This window comes from Rhyacophila brunnea, unplaced genomic scaffold, assembly GCF_057557595.1.
Source record: "Rhyacophila brunnea isolate RB1 unplaced genomic scaffold, BYU_Rbru_1.0 scaffold_24, whole genome shotgun sequence".
Taxonomy (NCBI): Eukaryota; Metazoa; Arthropoda; class Insecta; order Trichoptera; family Rhyacophilidae; genus Rhyacophila; species Rhyacophila brunnea.
Window position 1 is genome coordinate 15,018,464 of NW_028232904.1, and position 23,281 is coordinate 15,041,744.

General features: G+C 32.3%; 1 protein-coding gene across 50 annotated transcripts in view; it reads left to right on the forward strand.

Annotated features, from left to right (window-relative positions):
* Positions 1–23,281, forward strand: part of LOC147069105 (alaserpin-like) — a 169,768-nt gene that overhangs the window by 9,181 nt on the left and 137,306 nt on the right. For 23 of the 50 annotated variants that reach the window (XM_085951335.1, XM_085951338.1, XM_085951331.1 and 20 more), the window contains exon 1: positions 21,627–21,686. The exons of the other annotated variants lie outside the window; for them this stretch is intronic. The gene's annotated coding sequence lies outside the window, so the exon portion shown is untranslated. Of the gene's footprint in view, positions 1–21,626; positions 21,687–23,281 lie in introns of those variants that run through there. 50 annotated transcript variants of the gene reach the window in all.

A 23,281-nucleotide genomic window follows, 5' to 3' on the forward strand; every position in this document is an offset into this window, starting at 1 on the left:
CCCTGGTTTTAGAGTCTCCTTTGAGGAGAAATAAACTTAAACTGATACTGAAGCTAAGAACAGGACACACAATAGGTAAAAGATTTGATTACCTCATGGGAAGAAGCGATTCGCAGCTCTGCGATGAATGTAATGTTTTGGAGGACATTATACATATTATTATAGCAGTACAAAGCCCTAAATATGAACGACACAGAGTACAGCTGTATATTGCGGTATCTTTTAAAATGTCGACGAATTGAAAGGTGCCCTGGCGGTGAGTAGCACGGAAGAGCTTGTCAAAATTGTAAAGTTCTGGAGTGAGGACCTGATCGGCGGATCCTCATCTAGATGAGAAGAGGCGATATGACAGCGAGTCACAGTCAAAGCCTCGATAAAATCATAAAAAAATCTTTGTATTCAAATTTATATACTCAGTCATTCTACGAGTACCATATTGCTAGGAATAAAATGCTTGTATTTTTTTTATATTGAGTATAAATTTTTCAAGTGTTACATTTAAAAAAATCTATTAATAACATATTGAACTTGACAACTGACCCCTCCTTTACAAAAATATATTTACGTATTTAACGATATATCTCTATGATTATTTTTATAAATAATATTACATCATAGTATGTAGTAATCGTTACGTAATTTATTTATTTAAGAAAACAACATTGTGGATATAACAAATCTAAATTTAAGACGTTCACAACATGAGTTTTACATTATAACAAATATTACTGTACAACTAATCACTGAAAATGTCTACATCTTTGGGGAGTGTATTCAGTGACGTCCCGTGGGGGTAAGCAGATTGAGCGTCGCTTGGGGGCGGCAGTTACTCGAAGGGCGGCAAATCGAGAATCAATTGATATACCTACATAAAAATAGCTACCTAAAATTAGTAATAACGGAAATATCTTTCCATTAACGAAATTAGCCCACTTGTTGGAAACAAAATGTACCTACCTATTATTTAACACTTTAAGGTTAACAGGACTTTATTTTTTATCTGGTTCGCGATGTCTAGTTTATTTCCGTTTTCTTTGGAGGTCACGTCCTTGAAGACCAGCAATGACATGTGCAAATTATCGAATTATAGGTAAGTAGGAACGTATACTTACCTATTTTAGAATTTATCCAAACATTTTTGCCAGTCAATCGCGAGTTTTGAAAGTTGTCAATTGTATTTTGACGCAGATATGGCATTTAAATATTAAATTAGATTAAGTGGTATATATTTTATTAGTAACTATACAACACATTTCTTAGATATTTTAGTCATGAAAGGATGATAAAAAAATACTGTATGGGGCGGCATTTTGGCGCTGCCTAGGAGCGGCAGTTTGTCTAGGGACATCACTGAGTGTATTGACTAGTCTTGCACCCCTCGCTAATGGTGCCTAATAGGCTTGACACGAGAAAACGGCTTCGACCCAGAATAGATCATGTCTGCGACCACGTGGATAATTGCAGGCGACATGAATGAAGTGTCATGGATAGTGGGAATATTATCTAGCTTGCTAACGAACGTAGCACCACTACGCCGTAGAGGGTGGCGTAGATAGGTTTTACCGTAGATTTTCGTAAAGATATTAATAATATAGTAAGATCAGAGCTTCTCAATTAATTTTAGACAAGGAATCCCTTTTTAGCATATCAAACAAACGACGTGATTCTACCACGAAGTTCGTCTGTAATTTATTCAAATTATTGACAACACGTCTCAAGACAATTTTGAGTAAACGAGAATATTGCTCAATCATGTTTATCGTTTGGTTCAGGAATGGGAAATCTACGACCTATAGGTCATTTGGTAACGGCCCTTTGAATGTATACAGACAATAATTAGTAGATTTTTTTTTAATAATGTACTTTTTGAAGACCATATATGTGATGTTTATTGAATGTGACTGAAGTAACTAAGTTCCAGGTACCTTAATGTGACCTTTCAATATTAAAAACTACCACACATTTAGTTTGGTGGATATGTATTAAAGTTTTTTTTACAATATATTGTGCCAATTGAAAGTTTCTTTCAGAATTTCGACCAATATTGTAAATATGTACTATTGCACAATATTGCTGCAGTTTAGTGCAAGATTATAGTGTAAAAAAAATCATCGACATGAGTATTTGCAATTACTATAAACCATGATTTATTATATATACTTTATATTGGATTTTTTCGTCTATTATCTGTTGGTTCGGATCATTCAGACGTATGTTATCAGTAGCCATTAGACACGCAATCGAGTCATTTTCTCTTCTTCTTCTTTCTCGGCACTACATCCCGGGGCGGGATTTGGCCTCCTCTACAATTGTCCTCCACACGCTTTTTTCCCTGGCTGCTCCTCTCCAGTCTCCAGCCCTCCCCATCTTTCTTCAGTCCTCTTCGATTCGTTTTAATCGATCATAATCCAGATTGAACATATGATCAGATTGATGGATTGATGCGCTGAATCGAATTGGTTTTCGACACATGTCGTCCAGCCTCAGTAACGTCCCTAGACAAAATGCTGCGAATTTTTTTTATACAGTATTTGTCATCATCCGTGGACATGTCGTTTCTGGTCACCATGTACGTCAAATGGCAACGGAAGTAAACTAGACATCGCAAACTCGACAAAAAATTACAGTCCTTTTTAATGGCAAGATATTTTCATTATTACTACGTTTAGGTAGCTATTATAATATATAACAAATGATTCATCTCAATTTGCCCCCCTTCGAGTAACTGCCGCCCCCAAGCGATGCTCATCTGCCTACTGCATCCAGACGACGGCGACGAATCATCGTAGAGATTTCAGACCGAGCGTAATCTATTCTTTCCGCTCCGAATATGTCATATATAACTTAATTTTGAAAAACCTCAGAAACATACATATTAGAAAGAAATCTAGAAAAAAAAGTTTGACCGGGTGGAATTTTAACTCACTTCTTTCAATTTCCAGGTGTGTGCTTTACTGCTTTAGCCTCTAAGTAATCGATACGTCTATGATTCGTGCTAATTATTTCTTTACTTTGAATCACACCATTCGAAAGACAATTTGTTTTGTGATCAATTAAAGTAATTGATATTACTAACATAATTGAAACACGTCTGGGCGCTAGTCACGTATTTATTATTGACGTTCTTGTGCTTACGAATAATGATGTTTTTAAATTCAATATTGACTTTATTATAGTAACTAATGACATATTTTGAAAAATATCTTGTCTCTATAATAATTATTAATAATCTAACATTCTTAAAGCCTTGTGTATATTCAATATTGAATAAAAAATTAGTAAATTCATAATATTATATAACTGTTAATACATAATGCAACGGCTAATATCATATTAAAACAGCAGTAACTTGAATAATAATGTATATGGATATAAAAAAAGACATTTTAATCACCGGGGTTTCCATTAGTTATTTAATATGACAATAATCTCATAATATCTGTTGCCAACGCATCTGAAGATAAGTGGCAATATTGTCCATAATAAACATAATGGACAAATATTAATATTTTATAATAAGTTATCCTCTCCGTTATAAAAATAAAATATTATTCATGTTGCACTAGTGATGTCCCTCCGTGTATTAATTATTATTTTTTTGGAAGTTTGTATTTCCACCCTGTCCCTCGTCCTACTCATCGCCAGGCAGTGTTGCCATCTTTTTCTATGCTGATTATAGTACAAAGGCTTAAAAAGAACATTTTTTGGCTTAAATCCTTTAAAATTATAGTTTTTGGCATATTTGGCGTAAAATTACAGTATTTTACATTTTTTGCAGAATCAAAATTACAGTATTGTACTATAATTATAGTACGGTTGGCAACACTGCTGCTAGGGCACCTTTCAATACGTCGACATTCTCAAAGATATCCTCAATTCGCAGCTGCACTTTGTGTCGTTCATATTTAGGGCATTGTACTGCTATATGTACAATGTCCTACAAAACATGACATTCATTGCAGAGCTGCGAATCGCTTCTTCCCATGAGGACATAAAATCGTTTACCCATTGTATGCCCTGTTCTTGACCTCTCCAAAGGAGACTCTACAAACCAGGGCGCCGAACGTGGTGATGGTAGAATTTACTTCATTTTCCCTTTTCTAAACTATAACAGTTCAATAATATATTTGGTGTTCATAAAGACTAAATAGACAATAGCCTGTTCTAAGAGAACCGGTGCGATCGATTCGGGGGCATCACTGATATAACCGCACACATACACAGGCATTTACAATCGTGAACAGGTTATGTAATAATAAATTTAATTATTAGGCATTATTGAACACGTTTCAGTCTGTGATTGTGTAAAGATGGGAGGCAGGGGTCAGGGTTGTTAATAATATTTTTATTACCGGACAAGCTAATATTGTTGTCAGATAAAAATAATATGTTTATGCTAATTAGTCCTAAAGTTGTTTATTGAAATTAATAAACATGATAATACAATCATAATTTGGTGTTAAAATACCTACTTGTATCTATTTATCTATTTATAATAAATAAACAAAATTAATGTCTCTTGTGATATTTTTGAAATCATTATGACGTCCCAAATATGAGAGCAGTAACTGTGTTCAACTTTTCGGATATTGAAATATTCCACTTGCGTGAAATGAGTCCACATGGACATTGTTTTAGTCTACTCCAGTGACGTCCCGAGACTAAATGCCGCCCCTGGGCAGCGCCATAATTCCGCCCCATTTTTGTATCTACGTACTATTTAAGTACCTACAATATTTTTTATTATCCATGTTCGTGCCGTTTCTGGTCACAAAGGACGTCGAATGGCAACGGAAGTAAACTGGACATCGCGAACCCGACAAAAAATTACAGTCCTGTTAAAAACCTTTTATGTTAATTAATACATTTTGTTTCCAACCAGTGAAGTGTTTTTTTTTTTAAGAAAGATATTTTCGTTATTAAGTAGGTACTCAGTTTAGGTAGCTATTTCTATATATACCTACCAAATGATTCTCCTCGATATGCCGCCCTTTGAGTAACCGCCGCCCCCAAGCGACGCTCAATCTGCCTACCCCCACGGGACGTCACTGGTCTACTCTGTGTACTCTTATAATAATTACGCTGTTTAATATTGTCAATGCTGTCACATGTTTCGACGTCATTCACTGGGAATTATGTATTTTAAAAAGACACACTGAGCACATAACAAATTATTAATTCAAAACGTTCACAACATGACATTTAGAATAAAAAGTACAGGTAAATCAACTTAGTAGAGAAAAAACAAAATATTATAGCAAAAAAAAACAACAATAATTCAAGAAAAATACAAATTAAATAATAAATAAAATTTAAAAAAAAATACATATTGCATTGCTAAAAATGTCTACATATTATATTATAGGGAGTGCATTAACCAGCCGCACAGCCCTCGCTATTGGTGACTGGTGAGCCTGTCATGTTATGAACGTCTTGTATTAATAATTTGTAAAGTTGATCTGTTACATCAAATTTTTGTATATATGTATTAAAACAATTTAAAAAGCACTTAATTGACGTCAGTTAGTTAACGATCAGGACCGGGTTCGTCCGTCCGAAGCAGATTAATTTTAATTGTTTTTTAATGTCACAGTATTTCTGGAATACTGTAAATATTTATTTCTGTACTTTGTCTTGATAGATATCGTCTTTATTATTATTAATTATTTTTCAATGTAAACACGCTTAATAATCATTTAGTGAGGACTAGGAGTCTTCTGGGTTACCTAACCACCTAAGAACTGTTTATATTGTTATTTATTTCGCTATATTGTGTAGGTATGACAAGGTTCTAAAGTCTTGCCCCAACCACAGTTTTGGAACCGCTGTATTCGGACAAGGTATAGTCGAATAAATCGTACTGTCAGTGTGATATTATTTAAAAAGAATCTAAGAATACGGTATTAAAAAAATAAACAAGAATTTAAAAAAATACGTACATAGGTACCTACCTACCTAGTTTTTTTTTTACCTTGAACTTGATGAATAGATAATATAATAGACAAATAAAATTAATGTACGGCCATGTTTAGAATTATTTGAACACACAAAAACTTCATTTGCATTATTTGTTATTCGAATTTCAAATCAGGTTTATTTGTTTTGTTTATCATTATTTCCCTGTGATGCAATTCAAATGATTGTCTATTCCTAACACAACACTGTTTATTGGTTTTTATAACAATGGTATTTATTATACCTACCTATCGAAGTTATTATGTATATTTGAACCATTATTACTATAATATATCACTATTGAATTATTATTTTTCGACATTTTTTGTTGGGCTACGTGAATTTATTATGTTTGTTTTGATACAATATTTTCCACAAGGTGAATTAGGACAGTTAATAAAATAATCATAAATAAAAATACTGTTTCTAAGAATTATGTTGGTTAGCGTTATGTTATATTAGAATAGTAGATAGGTACATACTTGTTCATTGTTTTTTTTTTACAACGTTTTTATTAGCTCGTATTATTATTTGTCCGGTACAAATCTTGTAAATCGATTTCTATCTAACTTCCCGACATAGACATTTAAATTTTTTAGAATATATCAGAACACGATGCCAATGCATTATTTTAATACTTTTAGCCATCTTTAAGTAGAATTGAATTCATTTTCAGTTAATTCTGTTTTGTATGAAAAGTTATTTCGGAAGAAATCCGTAATCCAATCCACTATTATTGGTTGCTAAGTGGGTAGTCCTATCAACTAAATTATTAATATATACGTGCGTTACTATGGAAATCAAAATGACATTTCAGTATTCAGTATTTCTATGTATTTGTTTGTTTGTTTTTTATTTACTTCATAATCAAGTACAAGTTTGAGCATATTGTGCATAATACTCGTAATTCAACAAAAAATTTAAAAACGTTGGATATAAAAAGTTCTTTTTATCTTGTAATTATTTTTTGAATATGTTTCTATCTTCTAAAAATATATTCCTACATTAATTTTACATAAAAACAAATTTTAATTATGTTCAAGGCATTTGAGTAATATTATATACATACCTACCAATAATTTGGTACACCTACTATACTTAATAATCGTAATATCATTATAATAGAATTAATTTAAGTATTTACATCTAAAATATATACAATTATTATGTAGCTACGTACCTATATCGTTTAATTTTACATCCTTTGTTTTTCAATTTGAGTATGAGTAAGTACAGGAACATTTTTCGTCTTGAATCCTTTAAAATTATAGTATTTGGCGTAAAATTATAGTATTTTACATTTTTCGCGGAATTAAAATTATAGTATTGTACTATAATTATAGTACGGTTGGCATCACCGATACGTAGGTACCTACATAATATTTGTATGTATTTTCCATGTAATTACTTAAATTATTATTATTATTAATGTTTTTCTATATAATTTATTAATTTTTCGTATAATTCTCAATGTGATATAACTGTTTATTTGCAAATAATTTAAAAAATAACATCTAAATACCTAATATATTTCCTTTCGATATAATCCTAATAAATAAAATATCAATGCAAAATAAAAATTCGTGTACATTATTCTACTCATCACGAGATGTCGTTGAATTAAAAAAATATAGCGACATCTATGTACAAATAGCAAATTTATTTTGTATATATCTATTATTGTAGATATCTACTCTAACCGGTATTAATAAATTAATCTACTCACAGATGTCACTGCCTATTTTTTTTCTAAAATTCAACAAGAATCTGATTCGAATGAGCTTCGATGCTACCTACCTAGTTCGATTTTTTTTAGAAATAATAGTAAATTAATGGATTGTGGATTGTAAATAATTGATTGTATTTATGGACATTCAAAACATATTTTTCTATTTGATATACCTAGATAGATTACTGAAGTGGTATGTAAAAATTGGGCCGCGGCGCCCGGAATTCTATGGATAAGGTCACACCACCCCCAATCCCTAGACCACTGACTCCCAACCCATGGGGTCGCGAGGGTATTTATATTTGCACCTATAACCTAGTAATGTTAGTCTTTTATGTTGAACAAACACTGTAAACAGATAGGTAATTTGAAGTCTCTTTCGGGGAAAATCTTTTCTGACCAAACTGGTTTGACGATATTATTAAATATATCGCGAAATCTTTCGTGTTCCTTCATTTATTATGTGGTATTTACACGTAATATCCGCCATTAAACCTGCTGGATCCTAAAACCGATTATATTCGCGAAAAATACGAGACAGTAAAGCATTAAGGACAGGTAGTGACAAAAGAAACTATTGAAGGCCTTCATTATGAAGTGGATGAAAACCTCCATTATTTAGGTATTAATATTTTACCATAGATAGACGAAGATAGATAATTTTAAATAATACGAGTAATATTTTTTCTGTTTTATATTCTTCGTTTTATTTTCGCAGATTGTGAGGGTGGGTTCACAGCCCGAAACAGCTATCGATATCTACAATAAAATCAACAAAATTCTTTTTCTAAACCATTAGCAGCCACATAATAACATGTGATGGTTACTGATCAATAAACATAAACGAACACAGTCAAAGTGAGAGAAAATTTAATAATACCTAATATGATTATTGATGGCGGCTTTCGTGGTGCAGTGCTTAAGGCGCTGACCTTCCATCCGGGAGCTTTGGGTTCGATCCCGGCGAGGACACAATATATATATATATGTGATTTTCTCAAAGCCTGAGTACCTGGGTTTCTCAACCACCTTGTACGAAAGAGTAAAGACATGGTTATTGTTATTAATAATATTAAAAAAAAAATCTTACCATTATCACGATATTAACTACCTTTGCCACGACATTACCTTACTTCGAGGACCTAGGAGTTCAAAAAAATATTATTATTTTAATAGATGCTAAATTTACAAATCCTGTTTAATGTCGATCACTAAAGTAAAGCCCAGGATTTTTACTACCATACCTATATTGCAATTCTAATATGATGTAAGTCCACATTTTCATAGAGTACTTCGTAAAATCTATCACGGATTTACCTCCCCTTACCCTGTATATGAAAAACACAACCACAAACGGCGTTAATGGGTGCGCACGCCTAATATTGTCAAACTCCGGTTTATTTATTATAATGCATCTGAAATAGTTCATCACCTTTTGCGAGACTAAAAGATGAAATTCGCAAAATAGGCACAATGATTTATCGATTTATTTCATGAGCCAAATATCATCGGTTCTTTTTTCTTAGTTTTTTTTCTATTTGTTTATACGATTATCTGCTGATCTTTCCGCGTGTGTTGTGTGTACGATCACATCGAGTGGCGGCACATCGCATGAATATGATTCCACCATTACGTATTAAAATAAATTCCCGAATTTCTACTTCAAGTAGAAGGTTATCTCCTTTTAGCACTATTTTACAATTCCATTGTTGGAACCAGTTGGAACTCTATAACGTACGTAATTAGAGAATCAGCAGATTGACTTTGGGACAACGAAATGTTAATTGAAAAAAAAACAAACAAACATGTCGATCGATCGATACACATTTTTGGTCAAGGTCTTTGGAAGTGGGGGAGGAAAGAGTAGGTATATTTTGCATTAGATGAGAATTAGATGACAGCATTTCTGGCGCCAGATAGTCTGATTTCCCACACCACATTCTGATATTTACGACGCCTTTGACCTGGTGTCCTGAATATGAAAAGCATTTTAGATATTCGTATAAACAATAATATAAGGAAACGTACCCATTTCTTCTGAAATATCTTTTGCGGATTATTTCACAGGCTAGTACTACCTAGTACTGCTAGTTCCTGTCGTAAATAATTATCAACAAATTTAATACAATAATTGATACATGATATAAATAAATAAAGTAAGTATAAATAAGTACATTTAAAAACAAATGCAAAAAAATATTTATTTAAGTAATTAAACACAATATAACAATTTCAGTGGCGAAGGGTGGAGGTAGGCTGTTAAGATGAGCCATAAATAGTGCATATTAAACTTTATCAGTCATACGTATTTTTTGTTTTCATTGAAATAAGACTACAATTAGTGATTGCAATACCGAATGAAAATATCAATACCGTTTTACGGTATTTCTTATTGAATACCGGTATCAATACCGGTATTCGTTAAAGCACAAAAAAAAACAGAATAAATTACTTATTAGTGAATATTGCTATTAAAATCTCTTTAAAACATTATTTTACAGCAAAAACCAACCTCCTACATTTATTATGTTGACATTTAAAAATAAGTATTAGGTATTAATATTGTAGAAGTGTAGAACTAGTGATTTTTACAAATAATTTGAATAAATTGATAATTAAGTGCAAATAAGTGCGAATGCAGGAAAAGCTTATTTAAATCAATACAGTCATCAACAATTTTATTATAGAATAATTGAACATTTGTCACGGATGTTTTCTATTTCAAAATAATATTAGGTAGGTATTTAATTATGTTAATAATAATTTATAGCGACAATTTTATAAATACTTTTGTTTTATTTTATTATTATTCTGTTGGATTCAGTCAATATATTTGCATTTTAGCGCCACATAGCTTATACCTTCACCCAATTTAATAGGCAATACACTACACAGTAACAAAGATATTATAACATTAAATTAATCTTCAAAAACGTTAACGAGTGTGGTTTCTTAATACCGAATATTCCGGTATTTTGGATTTTTAAAACCGGTATTTTGGTATTGATAAATACTGGAATACCGGTTTTCAAATACCTGTATTGCAATCCCTAACTACAATTTACAGACGGCGTTAGTTAGTTTTTAAAATTCAATTAAATCCTGCGAAACCAAGCCATAATGAATAATAATCAAAAAATACTCGTCTATATATAAAATATCTAAAATTATGCAATTAAATCATACATAATTGGATTTCGGATAATTTATAGATAAGTAGAATAATATTTTTTTATCTATTAATTATAGTTTGGATTAGGCAGGGGTTAATGAATTAAAAAAAATGAACCAACAATGTGTGTAAATAATATGTATTCTTAATCCAACGAAAACAAATAAGTATGAATGAAAAAGTGAGCACAATTTTGTCGTATCACCCAAATTATACCAAAACTTGGTTTAGTTTGGGCAGGGTTTAATTGGTTTTTAAAAACTAACCAACATCATCTGTAAATTGTAGTCTTAATTCAATAAAAACAAATATGACGTATGACTGATAAAGTTTAATGTGCACTATTTATGGCGGATCTTGACAGCCTACCTCCACCCTTCGCTACTGAACAATATGATATTTACGTTTCACAACATTTTGATTCGTTTAATTTCATATTATGGGTTCTCAAATCAATCAGCATCTGGAACCTCCCCTAATTGAAATCAATCGTAATCAAGTGTAGGTATAAGAAGTACGTTTTATTTCATACTATATTATAAAATGGTAGTGCACACTCTTCGATTTTAATTTAATTTCGAGGGCAGTCTAGAATCGCTAGCGCACTTGGTTTTCGTAACACTTTTATGACCAAAGGAAAAATCATATTTTAATTAAAATTGAATTCAGCTGGCTGGTGTAATATTATTAGGTAAAAATACATTTTCGAGCGTGTGCGGTTTTTCGGTAGATATATTTTTGGCATCTAATATAATTATATGTAACATTAACAGCCGGTAGAGTATTACCAGACACACTTTAGTGACGTTTCGCGACTAAAATTCAGTAAATCAGTTATAGCCACTGGTACAGTGACGTCCCGTGGGGGTAGGCAGATTGAGCGTCGCTTGGGGGCGGCAGTTACCCGAAGGGCGGCAAATCAAGGAGAACCATTAGGTATATTATATATAAATTGCCACCTAAACTAAGTAATAACGGAAACATCTTTCCATTAAATAGTTCATCTCACTGGTTGGAAACAAAATGTTCCTATTCATTACTATAAAAGTAGTAAAAGGACTATATTTTAATGGGTTCGCAATGTCTAGTTTACTTCCGTTTTCTTTGGACGTCACGTCCTTGGTGAACATCAATGCCACGTGCAGATTTGAGAATTATATTTGGTATAGGTAGCTACATTATTACTCAAATTTGTGTAAAATGTTTGCTAGTCACTCGCGAGTTTTGGAAGTTGTCAGGCGTATTTTTAAATGTATCTGAAGCCGTGGACTCGCAATACCTATTGTCTATTGAAGCAGGGATGGCATTTAGTGGCATACATCTTGTTAGTAATGTATTCATACAACACATTTCATAGATATTAGAGTCATGAAGGGATGATAAAAATATTGTACTTATGAAAAAATGTGGCGGCATTTTGTCTAGGGACGTCACTGTACTGGTATAATACTTAGGGCCTCAGGTTTACGTTTACGAACGTTTTACGAACAAACCACATCTTCTGGGAATGTCCTAAAATGTATACGGAAAGCGAAGAGCTGCTCAAGTCGGTTCAACCAGCTGTTGGGCCCATCGGACCGTCCGACCTAGTCGCTACAAAGGCCAATTTTATTTTATTGCATTTAAAAAAATACTGCATATCATACTGCCAACGTGAAGATCTCTTCACTTAGAATGTTCGGCAGTTTTGTATTAGCCTTTGTTACTTACTACAATTTTTATTATTGCATCTACGTGCTCATCTCTCACGTGGGTACTCTTAACTTAAAGTCATGTAAATTTAGCCAAAGCACGTTCGAGTGTATGGTGACCTTAGTCTTGGGTAACTGCTCCTGAGACATTCCCAGTCATAAAAAAAAAATACTTCACATCCAAACTTAGGTGAGTACACCCACCGGGTGTGGCTTGGTGGGGCCATTAACTACATTAAAACAATAGCGGTTTGTCTTATTCTTATTACTAATGCACCAAAAAGCTTTAGTTAGATAGTAAATATATTTAAATTTTGTTGTATAGTATAGAATATAGATAGACTATGGGTAATAATGCTATAGACAGATTTATAATAAGCTGAAGACGTATTGAAGTGTGTGCACACAAAGTTTTATTATGCGAGAAAATTTGTACGAGCAAACATTTTTTTTAATATAAACAAAACTGTGAAGAAACTTATGATACACACAGGTCTGGTTTTACGCATAAACGGCCCCTGGAGATATATTGGGGGCCCAAAACAACATACTAAAACGTATCTATTTTTTTTTTAAATAATAAACCATTTGGTTTATACATGCTAAATCGATAATTTTATGAGACCGTAACATACTGCCTTAAAACCGGGGGTGTTTCTGATATAGTTGTTCAATGTAAATATTAGTTAGGTATTACATTATTAATGCCGTATTTTTTTACGATTCACCTATTTCAATTATAATATTATTTTAAATTAAAAGAATCTATGTAGCAGTGGCGAGGGGTGGAGGTAGGCTGTTAAGATTCGACATAAATACTGCACACTAAACTTTGTCAGTCAGATTTATTTGTTTTATTTGTACTAAGAATACATATTGCAGATGGTGGTAGTTAGTTTTTAAAATTCAATTAAATTCTGCCTAAACCAAACCATAATAGTTTAGGTATGCTATGCGCGATCCGACAAAAATAGTGTAGACTTTTTCAGTTACACTTATTTGATTTCGTTGAATTAAGAATAGGTACATATTATTACAGATGGTGTTAGATACTTAGGTATTTAAAATTCATTGAGTCCTGTCTATACCAAACCATAATCAATAAAAAATATTCTTCTATCTATAAAATATCTAAAAATAATTAATGATGTATGGTTTTGACTGAAAAAGTTTAGTGTGCACTATTAATGTCGGATCTTAACAGCCTGCATCCACCCTTCGCTACTGCTATGTTATAGGTATCTACTTCTGTCGAGTACTGGGGTATAGTTTCTTATATGTTTGTTAATTGTAAATAGGTATAGCGGTTAACGCGTCGGTTTATAATGTCGTGGGTCCCATGTTCGGTTCGAATCCTGGGTCTGGCAGATGTACATATTGTTTTTCAATGTGTGTTTGAAGTCAGAGGAGGGACCTAATAGGTTGAGCTAGTGGCTAACAGCCATTCCTCGTAAAAACAAAAATCTGTTAATACAATCCTCCATTTTGTTGAGGCCCATATTATGTTCGGATACGGTCAAAGAAAATATATCTAGTTTGTGATAAAAACGCATTATTTTCAAATTTCGGTATAATTTAATGGCTGCATGACTGGTTTGAACTGTTTCGAGGCCCCATTTTATTTTTGGCGAATCGATCTGGTTATTTGCGTCAAATAAAATCGCCGCTGCTGACAGATACTTATCAGTGGAATTGGATTTTTTTCGTGAAGGTAATTTGGACATACCTACATAGTTAGTTTTGTAACACTTTTGGTTGCTTAGCAATGATTCACGATTACCTACACTATGTCGAAATATGTACAATACTTCACGGTATTAAGGGCCCACGTGCGCCACGTAGGTCAACATGGAGATTTTATGGTATTTTCAGAGCATAATCCTGGACATTCCTTAAGCATTTTAGATAATCTATTTATATAATTTTGAAGCCTTATTATCCTATATATTTATTTTAAACATTTGATGACTGCATAAAGCATTTTTATTACATAAAATAGTATTCTTTTAAACCTCTCGATATAATGTTTTAGAATATAATCATATTTCAGTACATCCATGTGCAGTGGTGTTAAATTTTTTTAGGTTTATTAATTTTTAAACGCATTTATAAAACCATTGGTAAAATTAATGTTAACATTATATAGTGAAATATTTACGATAAAAAATTATATTTTATAATCTCTGTGATCCCAAATTTGACAAGAATTAGGCATTTTATTATTCAAAAAATGGGCACGATTAACACATTTGAAGATAATTCTAAAGATACTGATTATAAGCTATGTCTTTGACCATTCAAATGTGATAAAACATTCTACGAATAATGATTGTTTTATAATAATTATTGACCTAAGAATAAGGTAGTATTTTTTTTGAAATACGCCATTTCTATTGGCATTTCCCAGTGGTTGAGCTACAACATACGGCAAATTAATAAATAAATAATAATTATAAATTATAAACATAGATTGACAAACGATAAATGTAGCAAGGAGTAAGATCATGTTATCGCGCGTGTTTGAACATGTACCCAACCAAGAAAAAAAAAATCGTTTTTTTTTTTTTTTTTTAATTTTGCCATGTCACCAGTTTGTGTACTCAAGTTTCGGATGAAACTTCCGATACTTAGTATGTGTGGCCCAATAAACGTATTCCAAAAAACTTGTGATGATATCATCGCGAGTCGGTCGCCAGCTGGTAGACTTTCAAAAATATTGACATTAAATGCGCGCGAGAGAGGTAGCACTTGAATATAGGAATATTTTAATTTATTAGTATATTGCGTTCGAATGTATGAATAATAGGTCATAAATTTTGTGTCGCAGCACAGTGGTGAGATGACGCACAGGCTTAGGTTTGTTATATGATCGCTCAAAACATGTTTAAAATTTAAAAAAAAATCACTGTTATTCATTTTTGTTAGTAAGAATATTGTAACCTAACAGAAAAACAACTCATAAATTTAAAATGTGTCTAAAATTTTATAATAAATGGGACTATTCGACAAGCGGAGCTCAGCGTATTTTTAGCGATTTTATTGAAGCCGAGCCGTATTTCACATATTATATGGAGTTGGTTTTAGTTTCAGTTGAGTATGAAACTTTTGTCGCATACGCACGCCAAACGCTCTATATAGTATATACCAAATACTAGAAAGTATTTTGGAACAAGATTCTATACTAAGTATTTTTTTATACTGGTAGTAAGTATGTATACTTATTCAAAATCGACCAGTTTTTCCATCTCTAATTTTGACCTACGTGGCGCACGTGGGCCGTTAACGGAAGTTAACACACTTTTTCACGTAGGCGCATACCTGTACGGGAAACTAATTACCTACCTGGGTGGGAAATAATCGATAATTCCATGTTATCTACTCACCTACATTAAAAGAGTTGACTGCTCCACGCTATCACACATAGTTTGAGGAAATCACCGTAAATAGAAAATAAAATTGTGATAAATGATAATACAATATATTGATAAAACACTTCAACGTATTATCGACATGTTTAGGAAACGGGTGTAACCCATAGAAACCAATATGATACACGTTATATTATAGGAAAATGTATATTCATTGATGTGATGATGACTCAGCTAAACAAATAATTGAGTCGGTCGCAAAATCACTCTGGGAATTTTACAAAACCCGCTTTAGATATTTTTCAAACCTTCTTTTTTCAAAATAATTGTAAACATACCCTTTCAAATTAGGCTACAGACCTACAAACTTATCTGTAGAATGGCCAAAAATGGACCAACGAACTACCATAGGACGCCATTTTGAAAATGTCATTCGAATGTCAGATTTTGTCCAGTTACGAGTCTGGATTGGGTAGTTTTCGACAGTGGCTCCCCCATCCCATTCTTCAGATAAGTCTGTACTGCACTATTTGCATCATCGTAAGACATTATTATAGGGCAAAATCGATTTAAAAACATTCAAATACACATTCCATCTCACTCTAGCGTGATGTCGGATGTCTTTTCACTCGCACTCATGATTAGATTTTGTTCATGCCTTGGTCGTAGATACCTACCTACTTCATTTCGCAAACAATAAAATTACATTTTTTCTCCTAATTAAATAATTAGTACTAAAACATCCGTATTTTTTTGTACACGCTTAGCCTTGAATTTAGATAGGTAGGTGAGATGTCTGCTGTATAGATACTTCTATTTTTACCTATATACATTTTACTATGTAGGTAAAATGATATTTTACAGGCGTGCACACAGAAAATAGTTTGGGGGAGAATCCATTTCATAAAAATATCCATAATAGTTCATTTTTGATTGCTAAAGGCTAAAGGATTAACACAATATATTAATCCGTGGGGTTGCTACCAAAAACTGGTAAGTCGATAATCTAGGTAAGTATTTAGATTTTAGAGTTAACAACGGATTATGTGTATATATATATATATATAAATACTTATGTAGGTACCTATACCTAATAGAAAAAAAATCAAAGCCTTCCGATATACCTTTATAACATGCACATAGATATTAGCTCCGCTTTTTGAGTCTCGCGATGCTCCTGTCGCTATAACAACGGGTGCTAGTCTACGAGTTATTGCGGCATACCGCATCTATGAATACGCGCGGTTTAACGTTAATAATAAGTCAGAACATTAAGGGGGGACATGCTCGTCGAAGGTCAAAATTGAGTTTTTATTGTATTTTCAAACCATGATCCTGGACACTCCTTAAACGTTGTGGATAGTCTATTTATATAATTTTGAAGCCTTATTATCCTTTATAGTTATTTTAAACATTTGATGACTGCATGAAGTATTTTTGTTACATAAAATAGTATTCTTTTAAACCTCTCGCTCTAATGTTTTAGAATATGGTCATATTTCGGTACATAACTGTGCAGTGGTGTTAAGATTTTTTACATTTATTAATTTTTAAACGCATTTATAAAACCATTAGTATAATTTATTACGAGATAATTTTTGTAAAATATTCACGATAAAAAAATATTTTGATAATCTCTGTGATCCCAAATTTGACAAGAATTAGGCATTTTATTATTCAAAAAATCGGCAAGATCAACACATTTGAAAATGATTCTAAGGATATTTATTATAAGCTATGTCTTTGACCATTCAAGTGTGATAAACATCTTATGAATAATGATTGCTTTATAATAATTATTGACCTAAGAATAAGGTAGTGTTTTTTTGAAATACGCCATTTCTTTTGTCATTCCCTAGTAATTAAGCTACAACATACGGCCGTAGCCATAAAATGACAAACTATAATTAAAATAGGGAGTAAAATTATGTTAACGCGCGTGTTTGAACATGTACTTAACCGAATTTTTTTTTATTTTTTTTTAAACGGTACATGTTCAAACACGCGCGTCAATATCATTTTACTCCCTACTTCAATTATAATTTTTCAATTTATGGCTACGGCCGTATGTTGTAGCTTAACCACTGGGGAACGACAAAAGAAATGTCGTATTTCAAAAAAACACTACCTTATTCTTAGGTCAATAATTATTATAAAGCAATCATTATTCATAAGATGTTTATCACACTTGAATGGTCAAAGACATAGCTTATAATAAATATCCTTAGAATCATTTTCAAATGTGTTAATCTTGCCGATTTTTTGAATAATAAAATGCCTAATTCTTGTCAAATTTGGGATCACAGAGATTATCAATATAATTTTTTATCGTAAATATTTTACAAAAATTATCTCGTAATAAATTATGCTAATGGTTTTATAAATGCGTTTAAAAATTAATAAATGTAAAAAATCTTAACACCACCTCACATGGACGTACTGAAATATGACTATATTCTAAAACATTAGAGCGAGAGGTTTAAAAGAATACTATTTTATGTAACAAAAATACTTCATGCAGTCATCAAATGTTTAAAATAACTATAAAGGATAATAAGGCTTCAAAATTATATAAATAGATTATCTACAACGTTTAAGCAGTGTCCAGGATCATGGTTTGAAAATACAATAAAAACTCAATTTTGACCTTCGACGAGCATGTCCCCCCTTAAAGCAACATTGGATGCCTCAGATGGTCTCATCAACAATTCATGAGTTCACTGCCATACAATATCAAGAGGTGACAGGATAATACGTTGAGAAGGCTATTCAACAGCCAAATAGACCGTGTCATCATACATATTCAGTCATGAGGTTGCCTTGAAGGAAGAAAAAATCCCTTAATAATTATAATTCTGAATGGCAAAATATCGGTTGACAAAAAAGTAGATTTTTCTCTAATTTTTGAAGTTATACTTCTTTTGGCGCGTTTAGTAGAGGGTAAAATTGAGAGCTGCGCGCGCACACCATTACGAAAGTGCGACATGATGAAGTTAGCCGTCAACTTGATCAGGGTTTACCCAACGCGCATGTGCGAATCAGTCAGCTGTATACATTGATATACTACTGGATGAATCATATGCTTCTTAAAATGACGCCCGATTTTCATTGACTCGGCCTTTGTTAAAACTTACTGAGTAAGCCCGATCTAGCTTGCATCTTACTCTAACTAATAGTCAGCGCATGACGACTTGCTCTGTCTGCTTTGCGTTGCAGCACCCTTAGGTTCACTATTCCAAGAACGCAAATTTAGTTTTACAGCCAGGGCAATACGGGTGAAATTCGGGAATCCATGTTATCGGTCTTAACGCATTATACCTACAAGGAAATATTATAAGACGATATTCGTAATATCTTTTGTGGTATATTTTTAAAATGACACTTGTATGGGAACTGCTCATCTAGTAGTATATCAATGGCTGTATACAAACGCAAGGTACCTACTCGGCATTACACATGGTTATTTTTTTGTTTAATTGTGTAAAAATAATAATTGAATTGTGTATAAATAAATATCATTTTAATTTGATTATGCTTTTTAATCAAAACTTTATTCATTGTATTAAATATCTTGGTACTGTTCGGTTATCAGGAATACAGCGGAAAACACATTTTGAAAATAGCCGATAAACTGGGTTATTTGTTAGGTTAACCTAACCAAACATAACCTAACCAAACTAACCCAAACTAACAAATAATCCAGTATATCGGGTATTTTCAAAATGTGTTTTCCGCTTCTTCAATTATTTTATCGTATTTTCTACTTACGTAAATTATCGGCTCGCGGGATAATATTTTTTGTTTTGTTTTTTTCTGCCTTTTCTATGTGTTTTCGATTGAATTCAGTGCGCCACTGACACGATATGGCGGGCTATTTTGACAGCGCAATGTAAACTACAATGGTAAAAAAATGTAGACAACATTCTGGGCAAAAATGCGAATATTTGAATATCGCTGTACTGATTTAAAAATACATTTTTAATACCTACTACGATACTTGATCTCTGGTGTGCATGTTAACTTTTAAATGGCGCCTGTAAAATTCATCAGGGAATTATTATACTTAGGTACCTACATAATATATATGGCACATTTCCAAATAGGTACAAATGCATAAATATTACGTCTTTTAAGCAATAGTGTAATTTAAATGTATTGCAGATCGAGGGGATAGTGGGTAAGGCTCATGGTCCCCCACAGCGGGGGGGGGGAGGGCTGCAGGGCTCTAGCCTAGGGGCCCGGGCTCAAGGGGGGCCAGGCGTAGCGGGTTGACCAGATAATTGAGATAAACGCACATCTTATATTTACTCAAATTGTAAAAAATTCGCCCGTGGCGCTATTTTATTTCGGGGTTATTTTATAAACCTATCTACGTTCATTATATTGTCCTAAGTCTTCTGAACGCGTTTTTAGATTTATTGTAAAAATACAAATGGTATACGGACTCCACTTAAATTACAATAAGGGTGATTTTATAGGGTTTCGTCAGATGTATTGGATCTATTCTTTCAAAGCGTGTCTACTTTGGTGTTGAGATTTTATAGGAATGTGAGGAAATACCTATACTCAATAGGTAATATAATTAATGCGTGTACATTTATAAAGGAAAACCAAAAACACAAATAATTATATAGCAGAGCGAACTCAGATTAAGTTAAATACACAGATGTAGTTTTTATATACAAAAATGTTACGCAATAGTTTGTAATACAATTTTGAAGAGACTTCCAAGAATCGTAGTACTGACCAGATGACACGTCACGCTATTTTGCAACAGAAAATTCGTCACATGACTATGGCCAGTCAATGCAAATGATATACTAAAAGTTAGGTACCTAGATACTTTATTTTGAATCGAAGTATGCTCCATACTTGAGAGTACTTTTTTATTTCTGAAAATGGAGAAATGAATTAGTTAACCGCTTCATCTCAAATATTTTTGAACGTGTAAGCAAAAATTATAACTTTATTTTCCCGATATTTCAACAATAATATCTTTTTTGTAGCAACACTGCTATGCTATGGCATAATCGCTGCATTGTATCCACCGGCCGGCTAAAATGTTCATTTATAAAAAAAAACGAATAGCGAGCGGCGTCATAGATCCAAGGTCAAACCAAAACTAAGTTTTGCTAATGGCGAGCGCTAACATTATAAATTTATCAAGATTACTCGAAAGCGCTGTAAAAGGTAGATATTTTTATATTTATATAGAATTTAATCGTTGTCACTAAATAGGGAATGTTTATTTACTTTATTGTCTATTGTTTATAGTACTACTTTATATTATTATATTTATTTTGTCTATGAGTCATAATTTTATAGGTTATGCTGTCAAGAATATCAGAATCAAAATAATCAAATAATGTCTGTTAATTGTTTTGTCTGTTTGTCACCTCACAATGCAGTTAATGTTACGTTATAATGATCACTTTACGTTACTGACAAATGTTTTTGGGTTTAGGTAATAGGTAGGCAGTTGGCGTAAAAAATAATCACTGTTTTAGAAAAGATTGGAAGTACCTATCAACGGTTGGACGACTTCATTTATTAGTATTTGAATCTATTATAGACGTAAACAATAAAAAAGTAGCTATTTCACAACAATTCTGTGTATTCCATGGAGTCACAGATGCGTCAGATATACAAAATATGCCGGTCGATCACTCACTTCGCGTGATTCTATTAAAAAATCAGCCAAACGAAACGTCAGTTGACATTTGAGAGCGGTGCTTGCCGGTCGTTCAGGTCTCTGAAGTAATTTTCATACAGTAAGATAATTATTTCGCATTTTTTATATTATTTATACAATCGCTGTTATTAGCACAGCTTATGTTTGTATTTCAAATAAAAAACTCTCAAGGAATACTGTGCTCATTGAATAAACACGACATTTATCGGTAAATTAAAACAATTTACTTAACAAAACTCGTCATTCCATGAGTATTTTTGTCTGGATCTAATTCGTATAAAAAGTGGGTGCGGTTTTTTGTGATTAGTGGCAACACTCCTACAATATAGTTATTTTATATTAATTTATTGATATTTTTATGATCTTTCTTTTAATATTGTGTTTTAATAACAGTCACTATGAATAACGGTGAGATATATTTCCGTCTAAATAGTTGCAATGTTGAAAAAACGTATTTATTGAGTACCTACCTACTTTTTTTTAGGGAGCTGTGTAACAATACTAATATAGAGTCTGTGCTGTGTAATTAAGACAACACATCAGTGGCGTTCAAAATGTACGTCGTCGGCTGTTTGGAAGAAAAATTATATTATTTAATTCCCGACAATGTTAATTCAATACACTGATACACAATTACAATGATAGATTCGTATGCTTCGGTGCCAGTTTTTTTCAGGCGATATCAAAATATAAACTGCTCTTCTCTTATCTCTAAGATGACTACCATCCTTTTTCTTTTAAAAAATTACATTTTATATTAATTTATTGATATTTTTATGACCTTTCTTTTAATATTGTGTTTTTAACAGTCACTATGAATAACGGTGAGATAGGTATATTTTCGTCTAAATAGTTGCAATGTTGAAAAAACGTATTTATTAAGTACCTACCTACTTTTTTTAGGGAGCTGTGTAACAATACTAATATAGAGTCTGTGCTATAGTAATTAAGACAACATATCAGTGGCGCTCAAAATGTACGTCGTCGGCTGTTTGGAAGAAAAATTGTATTATTTAATTCCCGACAATGTTAATTCAATACACTGATGCATAATTACAATGATACATTCGTATGCTTCGGTGCCAGTTTTTTTCAGGCGATATCAAAATATAAACTGCTCTTCTCTTATCTCTAAGATGACTACCATCCTTTTTCTTTTAAAAAATTACATTTTATATTAATTTATTGATATTTTTATGATCTTTCTTTTAATATTGTGTTTTTAACAGTCACTATGAATAACGGTGCGATATATTTCCGTCTAAATAGTTGCAATGTTGAAAAAATGAATTTATTAAGTACCTACCTACTTTTTTTAGGGAGCTGTGTAACAATACTAATATAAAGTCTGTGCTATAGTAATTAAGACAACATATCAGTGGCGTTCAAAATGTACGCCGTCGGCTGTTTGGAAGAAAAATTGTATTATTTAATTCCCGACAATGTTAATTCAATACACTGATGCATACTTAATTACAATGATACATTCGTATGCTTCGGTGCCAGTTTTTTTCAGGCGATATCAAAATATAAACTGCTCTTCTCTTATCTCTAAGATGACTACCATCCTTTTTCTTTTAAAAAATTACATTTTTCTTTATTTGGTTTTAATTAAATTTTAAACAAAAATGGAAAAATTAATAATACTACGCATAGATTGACATGTAGATGAAA